The following is a 22443-nucleotide window of genomic DNA, read 5'->3' on the forward strand; positions in this document are numbered from 1 at the left end:
TTGCAATATGAGTTTATAAAATTGCTGTTCTTACTAGAAACTGATTGTTTTGTATAAGTACTATTTTAAGAACAAGGTTAAAGTACTCAAGTGTACAATGTTTATTTCTTTTTTTGTTTTTTATTTTTATTAGAAAGAAAATTATTTTACATGTCAATCTCAGGTCCCTCTCCATCCCCTCCTCCCCTGCCCCTGGAACTAACACCCTACCTATCCCATACCCTTTCTGCCCCTCTGGTAAGGTGAAGCCTTCCATAGGGGGATCTTAGAAGTCAGTCATATTCTTTGGGATAGGGCCTAGGCCAAACCCCTTGTGTCTAGGCTCAGGGAGTATCCCTCCATGTGGGATGGGCTCCTGAAATCCATTTCTATGGTAGCGATATGTACTGATTTCCAAGTTCTCCTCACTGACACCCACATTCAGGGGTGTCATGTCCCATGCTGGTTTCCCAGCTATCAGTCTGGGGACCGAGAGTTTTCCCTTGTTCAGGACAGCTGTTTCTCTGGGTTTCATCAGCCTTGTATGGACCCCTTTGCTCATCAGTCCTTCTTCTCTGCATCTGGATTTCATTTCAGTTCAAGGTTTAGCTGTGGGTGTCTGCTTCTACTTCCACCAACTGCTGCATGAAACCTATACGAAGGCATATGCATTAGTAGTTAATCTCATTATCAGGAGAGGGCATTTAAATTTCTTTAATATGATTTTCCATATAAAATAAATATACTCCACTATACTATAGACAGGCTATCTCAATTTGATGGCTTGAAGAACAGTCCCTTGAGATTTTTATGCTAAGTTTTGCTCACAACAAAATGCAAAACATAATTAAATATATTTCCTTCACTGACCAAACAGATTTAGATTATCAAGTTCCTAATTCTTTAACCTCATATAAGTTTCACATATAAATGACTACTTAGTTCCTTCATACAATGCCAAATATTTTTTGATATGTGTTTTATGTGAAAAATATTACAAACAACAACCTTACTAGAAATCTTAAACCAACATAATCTATATGGTAGCAGCTTATGTTAGCCAAGGTACTGACTGTGTAAAAGAACACAGTATTTTCAATAAGTAGGGGGTTATAATTTGTATCTTTCATGCCTAAAGTACATCACATGAATTAAAATGCATTGATTAAATGTACCTTATCATTGAGATGACTTTTGAAAATTCACTTAAAAGTATTCCAGGCCTTTGAATATATAGGACTGGTGGAGAAGGGAGGAGTCCAGGAACTTACTCTCCAGCAAGCAGTGTCTTTCATATGCTTCAGAGCAGAGAGAAACCAAATTCTGAAGATGAGCATCATTCTAAAAGAAGGCATCTGAGATTTTATCCCAACCTCTATAAAAATATATAAACACAACCACTCACACACAGGAAGAAAATGTTTGAGACAAGTCCCATGTTCCTTATACCATATGATCCTATTCATAAACGTGTCTGTCTGCACTGCAGAGGCCCACATCCAAACATAGAACCTACTGGATCACACTTCTGGGATTTGTGATTCTGCATTTCTTCGTTAATGAATCTGTTGATCTAAAGCAGTTATGTTAGAGCTGCCTAAACTGACTGGAGAAAATATCTTGACTCTTAAACAGAAGTATTAAGTTTTTTCCTGTTGTAAGTTAGAGAAAAGAATCCTATTAAAAGCATAAATGTTCACTTTCTACCAAAAAGCAAATTCCTTGGGAGAGCTCTTCCTGTTATTCATGGGGTGGCTTTACAGAACACCTTAGGTGAGCAACTCTCCCCTGTTTCAGAGTTCACAGGAGCACTAACACAAGTAGACAGTTTTGGGTTTCAAGGCGATCCCAGGCCTTAGTAAGGGCTGAGAGCATCAGCACTGGTTTCATGCATTTTGATGAAGCAGAGCAACCCCACTGAGGTTACATGATTTGCAAGAATATTGTCAACTATGCTCAGAGAATGATAAGACCAAAAGCATGGCACAGCTACTTGAACAATTCAATTTGAATGTGTAGTATTATAAGAGGCAAATAAAAAATTTCAATGAAAAGGACAAAAATGAAAAACATGTCAAATATACAATTTCCTCACTTAATCACACATGAAAGTTTTGAGAAAATGTAATGATGCATTATTTTTTTTAACTTTTATTCTTCTCTCATACATTACATCCCAACCATAGTGTCCCCTTCCTCCACTCCTCCAAGTCCCTCCCCCAACCCCTTAAGATCAACTCTTTTGCTTCGTTTCATAAAAAGAGAAGGCCTCCCAATGACATCTATCAAACATAGGCTAGCAAGATACAATATGACAACATGAAGGGGTACAAAACATCATATCAAGGCCGGACAAAGCAACCTAGTAGGAATAAAAAAGTCCCAAGGACAGACTACAGAGTCAGAGACACTTCTACTCCTGTTGCTGGAAGAACGATGAAGATGCATACTAAGCTACATGTCCATTACCTATATGCAGAGGACATAGCTCAGATCCATACCTGTGTGGGTGTTTGTTTCTTGAGTCTCTATGAGCACCTATGATGCCTGCTTAGTTGGTTCTATGGGCCTTGTTTTCCTGAAGTCCTTTACCCATCTGATATAAGGGTATAGCTCCTATAGTCATTCATCCCCCTCTTCTGAGAGGTTTTCTAGGTCTTCCTAGATTATGGATGTGAGGTTCTCCAACTGCTCCCATTAGTTGCTGGATGAGGCACCCTGATGGCAATTAGGGTAGGCTCCCATCTATGAATGTACCAGAATCATTAGGCATCAGAATGAAACATTCTATAGCTCCACTATCTGTCATTGTTTACAGACTTAACCAGGTCACTGTTGATTATGTAGGAAAGTGCACATCACCTCCCTTTGAAGCGTTTTCTTTACTGTTGTGTCTGGGTCTGCATTTTATGTGGACTTCTCGCATAATTATGGTTCCAGAGATTTGACTCTCACCTTTTTGCTGGCTGGTTTTCTAGCTCCTGAAACTTCCTCCATCAAATATTTATTAGCATTTTCACAGTGTAAAGAGCAAGGTACTGTGAAGAGAAGAAGTTCACAAGTCAGCCAGAGATATGTCTCCAGATCCCATCAGGTTACTTCTTTGAAAGAATCATACATAGGACAAAGGGGCTAACAAAACAAAATTATATGCATAGAGTTGAGTACTGCAGAACATGCAAGAGGAAATTTCACACTACCACAGGCTTTTCCTCCCCAGTAGCAAAAGAGAAAAGACTGCTTTCTCTCTTGTTCTTTCCCTCCCTCTCTTTCTTCCTCCCTTCATCTTCTCCCTCCTTCTCTCTCTCTCTCTCTCTCTCTCTCTCTCTCTCTCTCTCTCTTTTTCATTTGCAACAAACTTGGAATTGGAATTGTTCATTTCTTCCATAATTCTTCCCTTTACCTACTGTCTCAAATAACCAAGAAAGCAAACAAACGGGTAACAATAAAAACAAATAGTATTGGTTGCGGAATAAAAAACAATAGTATAAGGTACTCTTTTATTCTTTGGAAGCATATATGTAGAACCTCATAAGTATTTAATATTAAACCCAAGTGTGAAGTTGCAAAAGACATAAAGATAAAGAATGGGTTGTGACATTTTATACTCATTTTTAAGACGTCACCTGCTTTGTTAATTTAAATTATATATTATCTTTTAAAATTATTACCTCATGAAGTTTTACATATGAAATTTTCACAATTATTTGGTGAGAAGCTGTTTATTTTAAAAGCTTTTAAGCATATATTCAAATGTTACTGTACTCTGGACTTTTGAGCGTGAGAGATGGCTCAAGTGTTAGGAATGTATCCTGTCCTTGGGGAGGGCCCAATGTAAACAGAGGGAACCTCACAACCTCATAGGTTTCCAGTTCAAGGAGAATCTGAATGTTTTGACCTTTACTTACACCTGCACTCACTAGCAAAACATATAAACCTACACACATACTCATACATACATTATAAAAAACAATAAAAATGATAACTTTAGTGAGGGTGCTAGAGTCATGAATAATACATTTTAGATTAGTTTATATTTTATTTTTACTATGGGAAGAAACAAGAATATGAATAGGAGGCCAGTACTAAAACAAACAAACAAACAAAAAGTAACAAAATAAAATTTTTATGTTTCTCATAACAAGAAGAAGTGTTGAACTGGGATGTCCCATTTTTAATGTAAATGTCTTCTCACTTTCAGTATCTGTTATTTTGGAAGTAATGTGTTTAAGCAAGGGCTTTTATTTAACTTTCTTTTATTTTTGAGTGGAAACATAGCCTAAACCAACAGTGAGCATACAATATTCTGCTCAGTGAAAGTGTCAATTGATACAATAAAAGACTTATCAAATACTTATAAAATACTCAGCACACTAAAATGAGACGAGGGACTCTGAGAGTTCTAAAAATAGGAAATTTCCAAATTAAACCATGGCATATTGTAAATCGAACTGAATTCAATTTCACTTATACTTCTTTTAACAATACTGCAAGGCATGGACAAGGGAACATATACCCATGAAAATAAAAGTTGAGATTAAAGCTGAATGCTTGGGCTCAAACAAAAAGTTTGTCAACACGGGAGAGAGTAAATATCAAGACTGATTACAGATATGAGATAGTGAAGCTGAAGACATAAAGAGAAAGGAGGGGCTTTAGAAAAAAACAACAAACAAACAAACAAAAACAAGGCAGAGTAGAAAAAACAAGGCAGAGTAGATATCCTTTGTCTCCCAGGAACTTCTCTTCCTCCCAGGAGCATGAACAAGGCATTATTTTTCTTCCCTTCATAAACTTGGCAAACTTGTTGTTAATATACTACGGTCAAGACCATGATAGGGAAACCCACAGAAACAGCTGACCGGAGCAAGTGGGGGGGGGATCACAGACTCCAGACTGACAGCTGTGGAAGCTCCATAAGCCCGAAGTAGGCCCCCTGAACATAAGTGTCAGTAGGGGGGCTTGGGCAGTCTATTAGAGTGCTGGCAGTGGAAATAGTATGTGGGCTTTCAGGAGCCCATTACCTGTGGATGGATGTCTTTCTCAGCCTAGATACAAAATGATGTGCCAGACTTTGATGATCCCCCATGGGAGAACTCACCCTGTCTGAGGAGTGGATGGGGGGGTGGGATGGAGAGATGGTGGGGGAGTGGCAGAATGGGAGGGAAAAGGAACCAAAATTAGTATGTAAAATAAGATTGTTTTCAATTTAAATTAAAAAATCTTGTATCTGATGCATTTAATGTTTTTCGGCTGCATTTTAGGTAAAGATAAATTAGTTTCTTTTTAAGAAAGGAAATTTCCCTTCAAAGTCATTCAAGTTGCAAAGTGGGCAGGCAATGGGAATAAGGCTTTCAAGTCTGTGTACCAGAGGTAGCCACTGATCCTTGCCTCTTGTCTTCTTCAGTCCCCTGTAATGGAAGGTGAACTTACTCTCTTCTTTTGCCTTGTCACTGCTGAAATTAACCTCAATTATGCACTTGAACGATCTGTGTCCTGGAATGAACTCTAGAATCAAAACAACCAAGATTACTGCAAAGTCAGATAGGAGGGAATGCAGCAGGATGTATCTTACCCATGAAATCATAATGAGAGTGGCATTAGAATAATAAAATCATGAATGTTTTTCAACACAGATATAACAACTGAGTATTTTATATATTCACTGCTAATTATCAGTTGAGAAGCATTTAATAATATGGTAATACAGATTTGATCATGGGAAGACTATGCAATATTTAAAATCAACATAAAATATTATCTGTCACTATTGTACTAAGAAACTCAAATATTTTCAACAATATTTTAAGCCTCAAAAATATTAATGTTGTTTTTTTAAATATAAAGTAATTTTAGAATATATATGTGCTAGTTATCATTCTTGAATGTAACTAAATACCTGACTAGAATCAACTTAAAGGAGAAAAAATATTTGATTCCTGAGACTGGCATCCCAAGATAGAGAAGAGATTGTAGCTGAACCTGCATGGGTCAGGGCATCAGGATCTAAGGCTATGTGTTCACATGTCATAGATCAAGAAACTGAGATGATGCTCTGGAAACAGGACTGAGAGACACATAAGACCTGACACCTCAACTTGGCAAATTTCTGAAACTAGAACCCACTTCCTAAAATTTTACAGCTTCCCGAAACAGCACCAGGAGATGAGGACCAAGCATCCAAATCCACGAGTCTATTCAGGAACAATTTTTGTGTGGATCTCATAACAATAGCTTAGTAGACTACTAGTAAACAGATCACTTATGACTGTGCAACAGAAGCCCTGAAATAATCAAAGATCAGAGTGCATTTTTCTAAGTCCAGCCTTTTGTGTCCTTTTGATCTGTTTCAGCTGTTTCTTTCCTCCTCCTTGTCCAGTCTATTCTTGATTACCTTTAATTGTAAACCACATATTCTGTAAAGTACAGAAGCCCTGAATTGCCTTATTCATTTGGGCTCCTCTGTCACCAAACCTGAAGAAAGAGTTTAAGAGTTCTTTATTTGGGAATTTCATAAAATCTCAAAACCTAGTGGGAGAGAAGCTGGAGAAAGAAATAGAGAGGCAAACGAAAGTAATGTTTTCTAGTGCTGAGGAGATGGCCCACATGTTCAGAAATGTAGTCCTCTTACAGGAGACTTGAGTTCAGTCCCAGCTCCCAGAACAGAATACTTGCAACCACTTGTTACTCCATTTCAAGTCGATCTAATGTCCTTTTCTAGAATCAACAGGTGCTGTGCCAATAATATACACCAAACTGTATACAGATCTTACACATACATATTCATGTAATGAAAAATAAAATAAAATCTTCAAATAACAGACAAGAAAAAAGGGTGAATGAAAAAATCTCTCGCTTATCTGGGAAAATGATGTTTTATCCCACCAAGGAAGTCAGTAAAATTGTTCACCTTGTACAGCCAACACATAGTTTACATAAAAGGCAATTTGGTAATATTTCCAGTACCTGAGGACCACTCAGGGCGAGCAGAGAGTAACTAATTGCCCTCCATTGATTTCCTGCCTGTTAATGAAGGACCAGTGGGGTTTGGCAGGCAAAAGAAGACCTTAGGCAAAGAGATTCAGATTTTGCCATATAACAAAAATTGGCATAAGATAAACTGGGCAAGGATTTTATGGAGACTGACAGCATCCTCCCTGTGATTGTGTTCCCCCATGAGAAGAAGCATTGATCTCTCTGAGACTTAAGGCAGGAGTCAATTATCACCATCAAACCTAACTGGGGCTTGAGTTTAGTTCTTGGAGTCCTGCCCTATCTTGAAAAGCCAGTGACAGTAGCTGCTAACTACCATGGGGGTCCCTGTTGAGTTCGAAGGTCACTGTTCATAGGCCCCTGATTCCTTCTTGAAATCCAGCTTTAGAATCCTTGGAACTGTGGGACTTGTGAAAACTACTCTTTTCAGCTGCTTTCAACTTGGCACTTTCCTTGAAGGCATGTACAGAATAATGTGTGAGAGCCTGGGGGTTGGGGAGAGCTACTGCTGAGCTCAAACACTCACCTCCTCTCTCCTCCTCTTTCCTTTTATGGAACCTTAAAGCCACCATCTCACAATGTTAACAGTCCCCCATTCAGCTCTACAAAGTTGCCTAAAGCTCTGACAATTTTTCTTCCTTTAAACACCTCCCAGTTTTTAAGCAAACACTTCTAGAGGAAAAGCCAAATAGGTGATTGCAAAAAGTACACCGATTCACCCTTGCAAGACTCTCTCTTCCAGACTTGCTGCTTATGAGGCTTCAGTGGTTTAGACAATATTATTTTGTGTACTTTTGTGCCCTTAAAAATCAGAAGAAAATGCACTGTGTCTACTTTAAGTCTACATGAGCAGAAGTGAATGACAGGTAAGTTGTTAATTTGAAATAAATGTTGCAAAACCAACAGAAATATCAAGGGATTCACTCTTTTTATGTGATTATACTTGAGCATATGGTATGAAAATGTGCACATTAATCTCTTTATGTTAATTTCTTTTAAAAATCATTGTTTTCTAATATGCAAAGATATAATGTGGATTGGATATCTACTTAGAGCACCTAAGAACTCTATTAGTTTCAGACTAACATACAGAGACATAGTATTCTCTCTACAGAGTGTATCTTGGAACATGTTTGAAAACTCATTGTCTTTTTCTCAAGTTTGAAGAATCAATATGAAAAGCATCCTTTGCTTTTGGAAGGCATTGCTCATATTTTAGTTTACATGTTTTTTTTTTTTGTTATTGTTCTGTCAGTAGACTTCAATCAGTATTGAGTTTTCATGGCAAGTAGATAATGCATTACTAACAAATTTGGAAGGTAAATAGATAATTAGAAGTTTCAGATTGAATTTAGAATTTGTAGGACAAACAGGAGTAATTAATTGTGATAAAACTTAGAGCTGTGTGACCATTCTTGTATGTGACATTGAATGGTTAAGCTTGCTTTAGTACCTGTGTTTGTTTAATTTCCATTATCGTGATTCCCAACGGGACGTAGCTATTTTGCAGCCCTCATACACACAATAACTAAAACCAGCCTTTGTGAAAGAGGTTAAGGGGAGGGCAATTGGATTTCTGCAATACTGATTCAAGGACATATGATAGGGCAGTGTCTGTACAATTCAGTCTGAAAAGAATCAATACTGAATGTCCTGGTATTACATGACTCTCAATTGACAGAACTCTAAATATATAACAACTTAATTTTACACAGTATTATTTATAAGAGCTTAAACTGATGGAAAAAAAGAAATTTCTATAAAAAAAACAAAGGTACTGTTTCTAGTTAATGTAACCATACATTGAAAACTTGTATTGTTTTAGGAAAAGCAAGCACTTTAAGTCTTAGTTTGTAGACAGGCTTACAAAAGTAACTGTGGCTTTGTTAGTTGTGCAGCCATTCTGCTATGATCTGTCTGACCTCTAGACAGTCACTTGGCCCTTCTCTGGGCTTAATTTCCTTCCTGTGTTTAAAAAAGGAAGAGAAACACTTGCGGTAGATACTGTGACATTCGTGGGTGAAAACTTCACATACAGGCAAAGAAGTATATTTAAATCTTGGCACTGTTCCTTTAAAAATTAAAACCCCATTAAAAATTAAGAAAGTCTTAAACAACCTCATTAGTGCTGGGCTGGAAAGCCATTAAGTATATTGGTTTGCCCCTAAAATCATCCCCAGAAGGCTAGCCATGCCCCATACTGCAATTGACATTTACTGATATAATTGATGGTGGATGTCTTCTGATCACTCTCTTCCAATATTTATCCCTTCTTTTCAGTACCACAAACTTGGGATATTTTTCTTAGCTAGGAGGTCTAAGCATGTGTATGGATTTAAAAGTCCAGGGATTTATAGAACCATCTAAGTAGTATATAGGTGAAAATAACAGGAGCAGTGGTCCTAGAATTTTTGTGTCACTGAAAACAGAATCCAGGGCCTCCCACATTTGAGATTCGTGATAAATATTCAACTGTATCTCTAGCCCAGCTCTTTTATAAAACTGTATAATCTGAGACAGGGTCTCACTGTATTTTCCAGGCTTGTCTTGAATTGATGATTTTTCCCATCTCTGTTTTTTTTTTTTAATTTTTTATATTGAGAGTCTGAGAGTATAGGTTTGTGCCTCCAGGCCCACCTCATAAATAAAGTTGACATTTCAGTGGAACATGATGGTGACCTGAATTTATATTTTCAATTCTCTGAAGGCAGAAGCGAAGGATCACTGGGAGATTTAGGTGACCATTGGCTAATTAGTTGTTACCATCAAACAGAAAATAAAATAACAATATTGATATTGTCGTTAATGATTATTCAAAAGTTGACTGGGTTACCTATTTTCTTGCTATTGTATTGTTTCTAATATGTATCCTTTGAGAATTTTGAGATCTGGATAGTCTTGAAGGAAAAGAATACCCTTAAATTTCAGTCTTTTAGTGGTCAAGATTTTAAAGCTTTAAAGTCTATTTTTAAATGTAAAAGAGTTAATTTTTATAAACAATATTTTAACTTCAGTGAATATTAAATTTAAAGTTGTTTTCATAGATTTTCAGTTTGCATATTTTTTATAATCCTAAACTTCCTAATGTTTTTCTTTAACACATTCTGTGACTTAGAAACATCTTAAATTTGAAAGAATAAAAATGAAAAAAACATGTTTTTTCATATTGCTAATTTTAAATGTAGTAAATCATTTTTACTGAACATTAGTTTTCTTTTTAATTTTTAAACTTTTTTTTTATTTAACAAAGTTGTCGGAAGCAATAGTTGTGTCATGCCCAGAGGATAGCATTCCTGTCTTCTGGCGGTTCCAATCTTCTGTTCCCTCTTCCTCAGTATCATCTGAGCATAGGGGTTGGGGGGGTTGATATAGATTTTCATATCTAAAGCTAGATAATCACAGTTGCTTATTTTCTGCACTTTGAACAGTAATGAGTTTCTTTATTTAACAAGGAGGACTATTGAATCAGTTAAGATTCCTTCAAGGCTGGGAATGACCCAGACATATGTATTCATATTTACAAGGCCCTTTGACAACATGAACTGAATGAAAAAAAATGAGGACAAGACTGCTCGGACGTATGATTGAGGAAAGGTTAATTGAACTTATGACAAAGATCACAGCCAGAGGCTTCTGAAAGGGTTCTGACTGAACTAGGTCAGCAAAATGAACAGGGCCATGAGAGGAGCTGGTAGGAGGACAGAGAGGGAGGAAGAGAAGGGAGAAGGTTGCAAGAGAGGAGCCAAGGACCACAAAAACCAAAAGAAACAGGAGGACACTAGCCAAAATGAGGTTATATGGGAATTAGAGAATCTGGGGAAAGGGCAGTGAAGCTAGGGGCTGGAGACGTTGAGGGTAGGGACAGAGTATCCTAGACAGGATTACTCTGTGACATACTTGTACTTGTGTTAAGGGACTGAGGGAGCCTGGCAGTCAGAGTCAGCTTTGATATGTCAAATAGGCACCCCAGTTAACCATTTGTCCTGGGTTTATTTGAGGCCTAATAATGACAATTTAGAAATTAACATCCATATGTTCTCCCATAGGGGCTACGATTTTCTTATTTAGATCCTTGTTTATAGTACCAAGCATGAATTCCATTCAATAGAGCAGACCTGATATCTAAACATAAGAACAACTAATTATCTACAGTCTTACCACTATTGCAACACTGGGCATACCTTGCCTAGACTGTTAATACAGTATCCTGAAGAGTCCTGCAGTGGGTAAGAACACTGACAGCATTTCCTATTCAATCACCGGGAAAGTGAGCCATCAGGGAGCATTATGGATTTCTTCAAGATTAGTTCCCTGAGCCCTTGGATTATCCATTGCAGATGATACCTTCCATGAGCTTTTGGAAGATCAGTGAGATATCTAGCTATTCTGGTCACATAAGTTCTTCCAGATATGATTTTAGGGTAACTTGAATTCAGGTTGCTGAACTCTGGTCACTCATATTTGCTTCAAGATTATTTTGTGACTTTGATCTAGCAATGTGTGTGCTTGCCGTCCCTTGAAGTTGTTAGAAAGACTTTTGCATCTAAGAAGTAAATTTGGTATAACTCTCTTACGCATATTTAAAGTCCTCCATTCTGAATGTGTTTTTGAGAAGCCTGCTGATTCTGTTGGAAGTGAACAGAATCAGTAGTAGATGAATAAGTAGATAAATTTTGGAAATGTGTTGTATAACACATTTCTATATTGTAGGACCCAAGACTGAGTATATGACTTTACATTGTGTAGCCTAATAGATTAGGGACCAAGTTTTTTAATGGGAAACATGTACAAGCTTGATGGTTTCATCTCTCTCTCTTTTAAATTAGGTAACCATTGTTAACACACTAGAACTTGGCTATAGTACAGTTAAATAATGAGGATTCTCTAAAATATTAGTTATTCAAAAATAAACGCACCTACATTATATAAATTCTAAGCACCAATTGAAACACCAGCAGCCATGCTGTCAAGCAGAAAAGAAATTAAAAATGAAAGGAATAAGAATAATTGAAAAAGTCACTGATTTGGAACTGAGTGTTGTCAAAAGTAAAGAGCTAGTTTGTAGCACTAACACATTCAAGGAGAGGATGTTCAATTGTTTTCCCTGACAATCACCAGGAGGGAATCAAGCACTTTCTAGCAATTATGAGCTGCTGCCAAAATCTGTTATAACACTGCCTTAAGGGAGGTAAGATAAGGAAGATTCTAGCTAAGAAGGATAATCAAGGGAAGTAGAGAAATGAGAAAGACTCGCAGTTTTAACTCCTGAACTTTATCTGATGATTAAAGGTGTTATAATATGGAAAAGAGCAAAGAGTTGACCTACTGCTGAAAAATTAAAGACTTTTTTTTTTCCTTTTGGGAAAATTTCACAGAATATGTTGTTTTGAGTTTTATAGAAAAGATTATAATTAGTATCATACCATAACCTTATTGCAATTTAGCAAATATGTCGTATTTTACACAGTAAGCTTAAAAAGTACATGAATAATAATTGAGAAGTAAAATAAATGTCGTGATTATAAAGAATATATTTTCATCAGAGGAAGGGTTTGAAATTCTATATAGGAAAATACAACTGAATTTTAATATCAAATTATAATAAAGAAAAACTAAATAAATACATTATTAATACAACTTTTGGCATAAAATTACATAGGAAAAAATACCAGTTTTGCAATTTGAAAGATCATAGTCAACATATGGAAGATAGATGTTAATCACCTACAAATATTTAATTTTATTTATTTGTTTTGTTATTAGAAAGAAAATTATTCTACATGTCAATCCCAGGTCCCTCTCCCTTCCCTCCTCCCCGCCGCCCCCCCCCAACTAATGACCTACTCATCCTATATCCTTTCTGCTCCTCAGGAAGGTGAGGCCCTCGATAGGGGTCTTCCAAATCTGTCATATCCATTGGGATAGGGCCTAGGCCAACCACCTCACATACCTCACCCCTGTCTACAACCTGCCCTCTGTCCTGCAGCAGGTGCCCTAGCCTCAGGTGAGTCTGGGCATTGCGCTGACTGCCCCCCAACCTCCTCCATCAACACCTGCTTGCTTCTACCTGACCTCACCCGGAGAAGAGTGGACCTCCCCAGTCCGGGAAGGTCCACCCTGAATCTGGACACACCCCACCCTTGTCCACATACCACCCTCTTCGAACCCAGTGCCGCCAGAGGCTGAGCCCTCTGACAGTCACCTGAGAGAGGGAGAGACCCCACCTGCACTCACTGGAAGAAGGGAAGGGAAGAAGACAGAGTAAGAACACACTCAACAACAGAAAAACCAATATGACACGACCAGAATCTAGGGACTTCACACCAGCAAGATCTGAAAAGCCCAACGCAGAGCATGAAGAAGAGATGGCCCTCAAAAATTATATTGGAAGATGATAGAGTCCTTTGAAGAGGAAACAAGAAAATCCCTTAAAGAAATAGAAGAAAAAACAAGCAAAAAAATGAGATGGAGGAAAAGACAAACGAAAATATTCAAGAAATAAACAAATCTCTTAAAGAATCAAAAGAAACCCAAGAAAAAACAAACAAGTGAAGGAAGCACTCAAAACAGTTCAAGGCATGAAAGCTGAAATAGACACAATAAAGAAAACACAATATGAGGTGATGCTGGAAATGGAAAGGGTGGATAAACGATCAGGAAGGTGGATAAAGATGTGAGTATAACTAATAGAATTCAAGAGATGGAAGAGAGAATTTCAGTTATTGAGATTTGCTAGAGGATATACATTCATCGACCAAAGAAAATCTCAAGTCCAACAAATCCCTAACACAAAATATCCAGGAAATATGGGACACCATGAAAAGACCAAACCTAAAAATGATAGGTGTAGAAGAAGGTGAAGAAACACTGCTCAAAGGTACAGAAAACATATTCAACAAAATCAGAAGAAAATGTCCCCAACCTACAGAAGGATATGCCTATGAAAGTAAAACAAGCTTACAGAACACCAAACAGATGGGACCACAAATAGAAGTCCCCTAGACACATAATAATCTAAACACCAAATCTATAGAATAAAGAGAAAATAATAAGAGCAGCAAAGGAAAAAGGCCAAGTAACATATAAAGGCAGACCGACTTCTCAATGGAAACTCGGAAAGCCAGAAGGTCCTGGATAGATATACTACAAACACTAAGGGGGCATGGATGCCAACCCAGACTACTGTGCCCAGCAAAACTTTCAATCACTATAGATGGAGAAAAAAAGATATTCCATGACAAAACCAGACTTAAACAATACATATCCTCAAATCTAGCACTACAGAAAGTTCTAGAAGGAAAACTCCAACCCAATAAATAACTACACTCACAAAAATATAGGCAATAGATAATCCAATTCTATCAAACACGAAAAGAAACACGAGGGCTAAATCCACACACAATGACACCATCACCAATAAATCCAAAACAAACAAACAAAAAACAAACATTGTACATTAATATCCCTCAGTGTCAATGGTCTTAAACTGCCCAAAAAATGATACAAGCTCACAGATTAGATACGAAGACAGAATCCAATCCATCCTTTTGCTGTATACAAGAAACAAACCTCAACTTCAAAGACAGGCGTTAACTCAAACTAAAGGGTTGGGAAAAGATTTTCCAATCAAATGGGCCCAAGAAACAAGGGGGTGTAGAAATCCTAATATCTAACAAATTAGACTTCAAACTAAAATCAATCAAAAGAGATGAAGAAGGAAATTTCATACTTGTTACAGGAAAAGTTCATCAAGATGAAGTCTCAATCCTGAACAACTATGCCCCAAATATGAAGGCAGCCACATTTTTAAAAGAAACATTTCTAAAGCTAAAACCACACATAAAACCACACACACTTATAGTAGGAGAATTCAACACCCCAATTTCACCACTAGACAGGACCATGAGACGAAAACTTAACAAAGAAACAAAGGATCTAACAGAAGTTATGACCCAACTGGGTTTAAGCGATATCTATAGAACATTCCATCAAAACACAAAAGAATGTACGTTATTCTCAGCGCCACATAGAACCTTCTCTAAAATTGAACACATAGTTGGAAACAAAGCAAACCTCCACAGATATAAAAACATTGAAACAACCACCTGTATCTTAGCTGAACACCATGCTTTAAAGCTAGAATTCAACAGCAATATAAATTGCAGAGAACCTACAAACTCATGGAAATTAAAAAGACCCAATAGCAGCATTCCTTAGTTGAGGAAGAAATAAAAAAATTAAAGACTTCCTAGAATTTAATGAGAATGTACATAAAACATACCCAAACTCATGGGACACGTTGAAAGCAGTGTTAAGAGGAAAGTTCATAGCACTAAGTGCTCATATGAAGAAACTGGAGAATAGTCACATGAGAGAATTGACAGAGCAAATGAAAGCTTTACAGCAAAAAGAAGCAAACTCACCACGGAGGAGTAGACATCAGGAAATGATCAAACCGAGGACCCAAATCAATAAAGTAGAAACTAGGAAAACATTACAAAGAATCAATGAGACAAAGAGTTGATTCTTTGAGAAGATCAACAAGATAAACAAACCTCTATCCAAAGTAACCAAAAGGCAGAGAGAGAGCATGCTAATTAACACAACCAGAAACAAAAAGGGGATATAACAATGGACACTGAGGAAATCCAGAGAATCATCATGTCATACTTTGGAAACCTGTACTCCACAAAATTCAAAAATCTAAAGTAAATGGACAGTTTCCTGGATAGATATCACTTACCAAAATTAAACCAAGAACAGACAAGCATTTTAAATCGACCTATAACCCCTAATGAAATAGAAGCAGTCATGAAAAGCTTTCCAAACAAACAAACAAAGAAAAAAAAAAAGCCCAGGGCCAGATGGCTTCAATGCAGAATTCTACCAGAAATTCAAACAAGAGCTAGTACCAGTACTGCACAAGTTGTTCCACACAATAGAAGTAGAAAGGATATTGCCAAACTCTTCTTACAAAGTTACAATCACATTGATACCCAAGCCACCCAAAGATACAACTAAAAAAGAGAACTACAGACCAATATCCCTCATTATGATCAAGTAGCTGCATTCCAAGGATGCAAATATTGTTCAACATATGAAAATCCATCAATGTAATCCACCATATAAACAAATTGAAAAAGAAAAACCACATCATCTCACTAGATGCTGAAAATCCTTTGAGAAAATCCAACACCCCTTCATGATAAAGATCTTGGAGAGAACAGGAATAACATGAACATATCTAAACATGATAAAAGCAATATACACCAAACCAACAACCAACATCAAACTAAATGTAGAGAAACTCAAAGTGCTTCCTCTAAAATCAGGCACAAGACAAGGTTGTTCCCTCTCTCAATATCTCTCCAATATTGTACTTTAAGTTCTAGCTAGAGCAATAAGACTACCAAAGGAGACCAAAGTATACAAATTGGAAAGGAAGAAGTCAAACTCTCACTATTTGCAAACTCTCACCATATAAGATAGTTTACATGAGTGACCCGAAAAACACTACCAGGGAACTCCTACAGCTGATAAACACCTTCAGCAAAGTAGCAGGATACAAATTAACTCAAAAAAATCAGTAGCCCTACTTTATACAGATGATAAATGCAATGAGAAAGAAATCAGAGAAACACAATATCCACAAACAACATAAAATATCTTAGGGTAATGCTAACCAAAAATGTGAAAGACCTGTACAGTAAGAAATTTGAGTCTTTAAAGAAAAAATTAAAGAAGATACCAGAAATTGGAAAGATCTCCCATGTTCTTAGATAGGTAGAATCAACATAGTAAAAATGGCAATCTTGCCAAAAGTAATCTACAGAGTCAATGCAATCCCATTCAAAATCCAAAACAGTTCTTCACAGACCTTGAAAGAACAATACTCAACTTTATATGGAAAAACAAAAAACCCAGGTTAGCCAAAACAACGCTGTACAATAAAGGATCTTCTGGTGCCATCACCATCCCTGATTTTAAGCTCTATTATAGACCCATAGTTCTGAAAACAGCTTGGCATTGGCACAAAAGTAGAGAGATAGACCAATGGAATTGAATTGAAAACCCTGATATTAACCCACACACCTATGAACACCTTATTTTTTAACAAAAATGCTAAATCTATACAATGGAAGAATGATAGCATCTTCAACAAATGGTGCTGGCAGAACTGGATTCGGACATGCAGAGGATTGCAGATAGATCCATACCTGTCACCATGCACAAAATTTAAGTTCAAATGGATCAAAGATCTCAACATAAATCCAGCCACACTGAATCTTCTAGAAAGGAAAGTGGGAGATACCCTTGAATGAATTGGCACAGGAGACTGCTCCCTGAACATTACACCAGTAGTACAGACATTGAGATCTTCAATTAATGAATGGGACCTTCTGAAACTGAGAAGCTTCTGAAAGGCAAAGGACATAGTCAGTAAGACAAAAGGACAGTCCACAGAATGGGAAAAGATCTTCACCAAGCCCACATCTGACAGAGGGCTGACAAGGGGGAACACATTGATCCCAGATGCTATCTGGGAGGCCAGTACAGGACTCGTCCACACCCTTGAAAATGGATGTCAATGAGGAGGCCTCTGCATTCTAGGGAGCCCCTGGTAGTAGATAATTTTCGCTGGTGTAAGAAGGGGCTTTGAGAGTCCATCCCATGTGAAGGGATGCACTCTTGCCCTGGACACATGGAGAAGGGCCTAGGCCCAGCCCAGGATGATATGGTGGACTTTGCAGAGCCCCTTTTGAGGGCCCTACCCTGCCTGGGGACTGGAGGGTGGATGGGGTAGGGGATAGGTCAGGGTGGGGTAGGAAGGGTGAAGGTGAGGGGAGGGAGAGGGAGAAGGGATTGACATGTGTAACAAGCTTGTTCCTTGTTTGAACTATTAAAAAAATGGGAAAAATGATATAAAGATTGCAATTTACAGTATATTCATAAACATATGTTGTTATTTCTTGTGCTTGTCATTACCCATTTGATTAAACAAAGGTAGCTTTCCTTTTCATTACTTGAGAATTTCCTACATGCAAAGAGTGTGTTTTGTTCATTCCTACTTGATATTGGTTCTGCCATAACTCTCCTATATGTCCAATCACTATTCCCTCCCAAATGCAGTGTTCTTTTGCTTGGGACCTCTGCATCTACTTAGTGCTACCAGTATATTCATGTGTGAAGGGCCATCAGAAGGATCTGGACTACCTCTCTCCTGGGGTCTGACCCATATCAGTCCCACACTACAGAGGCCATCTAATCCACTGATGTCATTGGAGCTATGATCAGAACCAGCTGAACAGCCCAAGGACAGACCCTGAGTGTGGGAGTGTGGATCAGGATGTCCTAGCTACCCAATGGCATTTAGGACAAGACAGAGACATCTTAGCATCTCAGGAGGGCTCTCAATCAGTACTGGAGACCACAGTTTATTCAAGCATTCTCTTAAATAGCTTTCCAAAATTGGGGGTGCTGGCAGAAGACATCTATTATAATGTATCGAGGTGATATCAAATGTTCCTTTAATCCTCAAGATAGTATCTGAAGCACATACTCAAGCACTCAGATATTCCACAAGGGCACCAGCCTTCAGGCACCAGGGGCACATTTCACTAGCCCTCAGGATAGGTGTGGGCCCACCCAGGGCCTAGGTCTATTGTTGATCAAACTAGGAGACATTCTCCACCTTGGCCAGGCTATCCTGAGGTAACCAGACAACATCTAAAAGACAATGGGAGATCCCAGTTTCTGGAATTGAGCTGAGGGCTGTATCTGAATTATATTCATATTTGGGCCACAACAGCCTTCAATGGCATCCCCCTTGAAGTAAATGAACTCTCCCTTTCTCAGCAGACAACAATTGCCAATGTTCCCCAGCTGCAAATGGACTTCATGACCACCCCTCCCCCGCATGCAAGGATTTTGATTGATTTCATCTTGTGCATACAGTCATAGCCACTCCATGTACAACTGTGCTATTTGCAGACAACATTCTCTTACTGTAGTCATCAAATGCTTCTGGCTCATAGCATCTTTCTACCATCATTCTGATGATGATGTGTAAGCCTGGTGTAGAGTAGAAATTTCAGCATTGCCTTTTCTGTTGTCTAAGGATGGTCAACCTGATTATTGGCCATTTGTTCTTTTTCAAACATCTCTATATATAGAGATGTTTGATATATATATATAGATAGATATAGATAGATAGATAGATATAGAAGAAAATATACTTCAATTACACACTCCTATATATATGATTAAATATATATTCAAATATATACATATATACATACATATACAAATATATATGTAAGTTATGTTTTTATTTATTTTCTTAAGTGTATGATTGTTTTATCTATGTGTATGTCTTTGCATCACATGTATTCATTGTCAATAGAGGTCAGATGCGGCTTTGGGTGCCCTAACGTGGATTGGGAACCAGAGGAGAACTGCCATGTGGGGCTGGGATTCAAACCCACTCATCTGGAAGAGCATTCAGTGCTCTTAATTGGTTAGCCACCTCTCCATGCCCTCCATGTTTTTTTTTTTAAGTACTGCTTGATATTTTATTGAGTTGCTTTCTTTTTAAATTATGTTTGCGAGTTCTTGCTTATTCTGCACAATAATCTCTGTCAAAAGAATAGTTAGAGAAGTATATTTCTACTATTCTACAGTCAAATGCTCTGCTGCAGAGCTATAACTCTTGTCTTCCATTTTGTAGGATGTCTCTTGCATTTGATAATTGTTTCCTTTAATATGCAGAACTTTACATTTCATATACACCCTTTGTCAATTTTTGATGGCATTTGGTGGATGATACTTTTTAGAAAGTCCTTGGTTATGATTTTATCTGGAAATGTTTTCAAATAAGCATTTAGGAATTTTTAGACTTCCATTAAATTGTTTGCAGAGATAGTTTATTCTGATTCCTGTGAATGTCCAATTATTTCATCACCTTTTGGTGAAGAGGCTCATTTTGTCAAAAAAAATCTCTTGACTGTAGTATGTGGGTGTGTTTATGGCTCTTGTGTTCTATTTCCATATCTATGTATTAGTTGTGAGGCCAGTGACATACTGTTTTAGTTACTATGAGTCCATAGTATAGGTTGAAAATAAGTATACTGCTTCCATTACATTTAAACATTTTCTCACCTCCTACTGGTTTGTTCTTGTTCTTGTTATTTGGAGTCTCTTGTGGTTCTATATCCATTTCAGGAACCCCCCCCAATTCTGTGAAGGTGGTGATTGTGATTTTCAGAGAGATTTCCATGAACCTATATATTCATCTCATTACTTCTCTGATCCATCAGTAAGGGAGATCATTCATCTCTTGTCCCATTTAAATTCTATATTCAGTGTTTTTATTTTTATTGTCAAGATCTTCCAATTCCTTGGATAGTTTCAGTTCTAGGTATCAGGACAGGTAAGCAAGGGTGAATTGCCAACTTGACATGATCTATAATCATTTGTTTGATCATTATGTGGGAATGCTTTGTGGGGGTGGTTATAATCGATGTGGGCTAGATGTTTTGACTGCTGGCATGACTATTCCCTCTCTGGGGATCCAGGACTGTATAAACTGGAGGAAGTGTCCTGAGCACTAGGAAGAATTCTTAGTGATCTCTAATTTTTGACTGTGGATTCCATTTGATCAGTTACAACTACCTCATTCCTCACTGTACCTTTGCACTGTGAGTAAGCAAACCACTTCTCCTTTGACATACTCTTGTCTCTGTATTTTACCATAGAAGTAGAAAAAGAACTGTTATAGTAATATTCCTGAAGCTACTCTGAATGTAAATGATTCCATGAGTCCTTTCTCAGAATGTCTGTTCTAGACATATTGAAGATTTACTGAATTTAGTATGTTGATGTTTTATCCTGCTACTTTGTTAAGAATGTTAATCAGTTTTAATGAAATTTGAGTGCCTTATGTAGAATCTTTTGTGCTCAGAATCATACTCTTTGTCATCATGTAAAACTTGACTTTGACTTAATTTCTGTTTCCTTTCTTCTTTCCTCCTTCCTTCCTTTCTTTCATTTGTTTATGCTTTCTTTCTTTTTTAGTTTTATCGTTCTAGTTGTTATAGTTAAAATTTCAAGGTTTATATTGGATGCATGTTTTTAAAAAGGCTGCTTGTCTCTATCCTGATATTTTTAGAAATGCTTTTTTATTTTCCCAACTAAAATTATATCAATTTTTCTATATATTAGCAATACATTGTCTTTATTATGTTGAAGTATTCCTGAATTCGTAATTACTGTAACTCTTTCCTCATGATGGGTTATTGATGTTGGTACAGGTTTTAACTGGATGTGTTGATCATGTGATTCCAATATTTTAGTCTGTTAATGTTACTTATGATATTAATTTATATTTGATTATTGAACCATCCTTGCATCCCTAGAATGTAAGCAACATTTTCATTGTTAACCCTCTCCTCTAAAATGCACTGTGATTATTTTTAACCTACTGGAAAAATTCTGTCATTAAAATTTGATATTCCTCAATTGTGGGAGTGGCCAACCAATGCCTGGTTGAGCCTTAGAACCATACCACAAGTGTGAACCCACCCCTATTACTGTCTGGAGTGTCAGGGCCCAGAAGCTGGATGGCCTAGAGACTGAGAACAAAACCAAGCACAATTCAAAGAATTGTCCACATAACAATGCCCAATGATAGTCTGCTATACTCATGGATTGGTGATTATGCCAATTATCATGAGAAAACCTCCATCCAGTAACTGATGGAAACAGGTGCAAAGACCCACAGCCAAAGATTGGGTCAATCTCTGGGAAACCATCTGGAGAGGGAGGAAGGATTGTTTAAGCCAGGGCTGTCAAGGGCATCACAAGGGAATTCACAGAAACAATTAATTTAACTCATAGGAACTCACAGAGTCTGAACCAGGAACCAGGAGGCCTGCATGGGACTGACCTAGACCCTTTACATATATGTGACAAATGTGTAGTTTGTTCTACTTGTGGGCCTCCTGGAAGAGGAATCAGTGCTCTGGATATTTTTGGGGAACCTATTCTTCCTCCCATGTCAACTTTTGCAGCCTTAATACCTGGGAGATGATCAGTCTTATCACAACTTGATATGCCTTGCCTTCTTGTGCATATCAGAAATAGAGAGGGAGTGGATTGGTGAGGGTGGGAAGAAAGGATGAGGGAAGAGAATGGTAGGAGAGGACAGAAGGGAAACTGTGGTTGACATGTAAACAAAAATAAATTAGTAATTTAAAAAATAAAAAAAATAAAATGACACTCCTCTCTGAAATTGGTTTCCAATGAAGTTTATTTTTGACATGTTTATCTGGTTTCAACATGCTTTGATATAGAGTTTTCTCTATGGAGTAACATAATGTTAAATCTTATTTCTTATTAATTAAGCTATTGCTACTTTATCCAAATGTCCTAGTCAAAATCTGTATGGATGCCTGATACTTTCTTCATTATAAG

The sequence above is a fragment of the Cricetulus griseus genome (assembly GCF_003668045.3).
Source record: "Cricetulus griseus strain 17A/GY chromosome 1 unlocalized genomic scaffold, alternate assembly CriGri-PICRH-1.0 chr1_1, whole genome shotgun sequence".
NCBI classification, from domain to species: domain Eukaryota; kingdom Metazoa; phylum Chordata; class Mammalia; order Rodentia; family Cricetidae; genus Cricetulus; species Cricetulus griseus.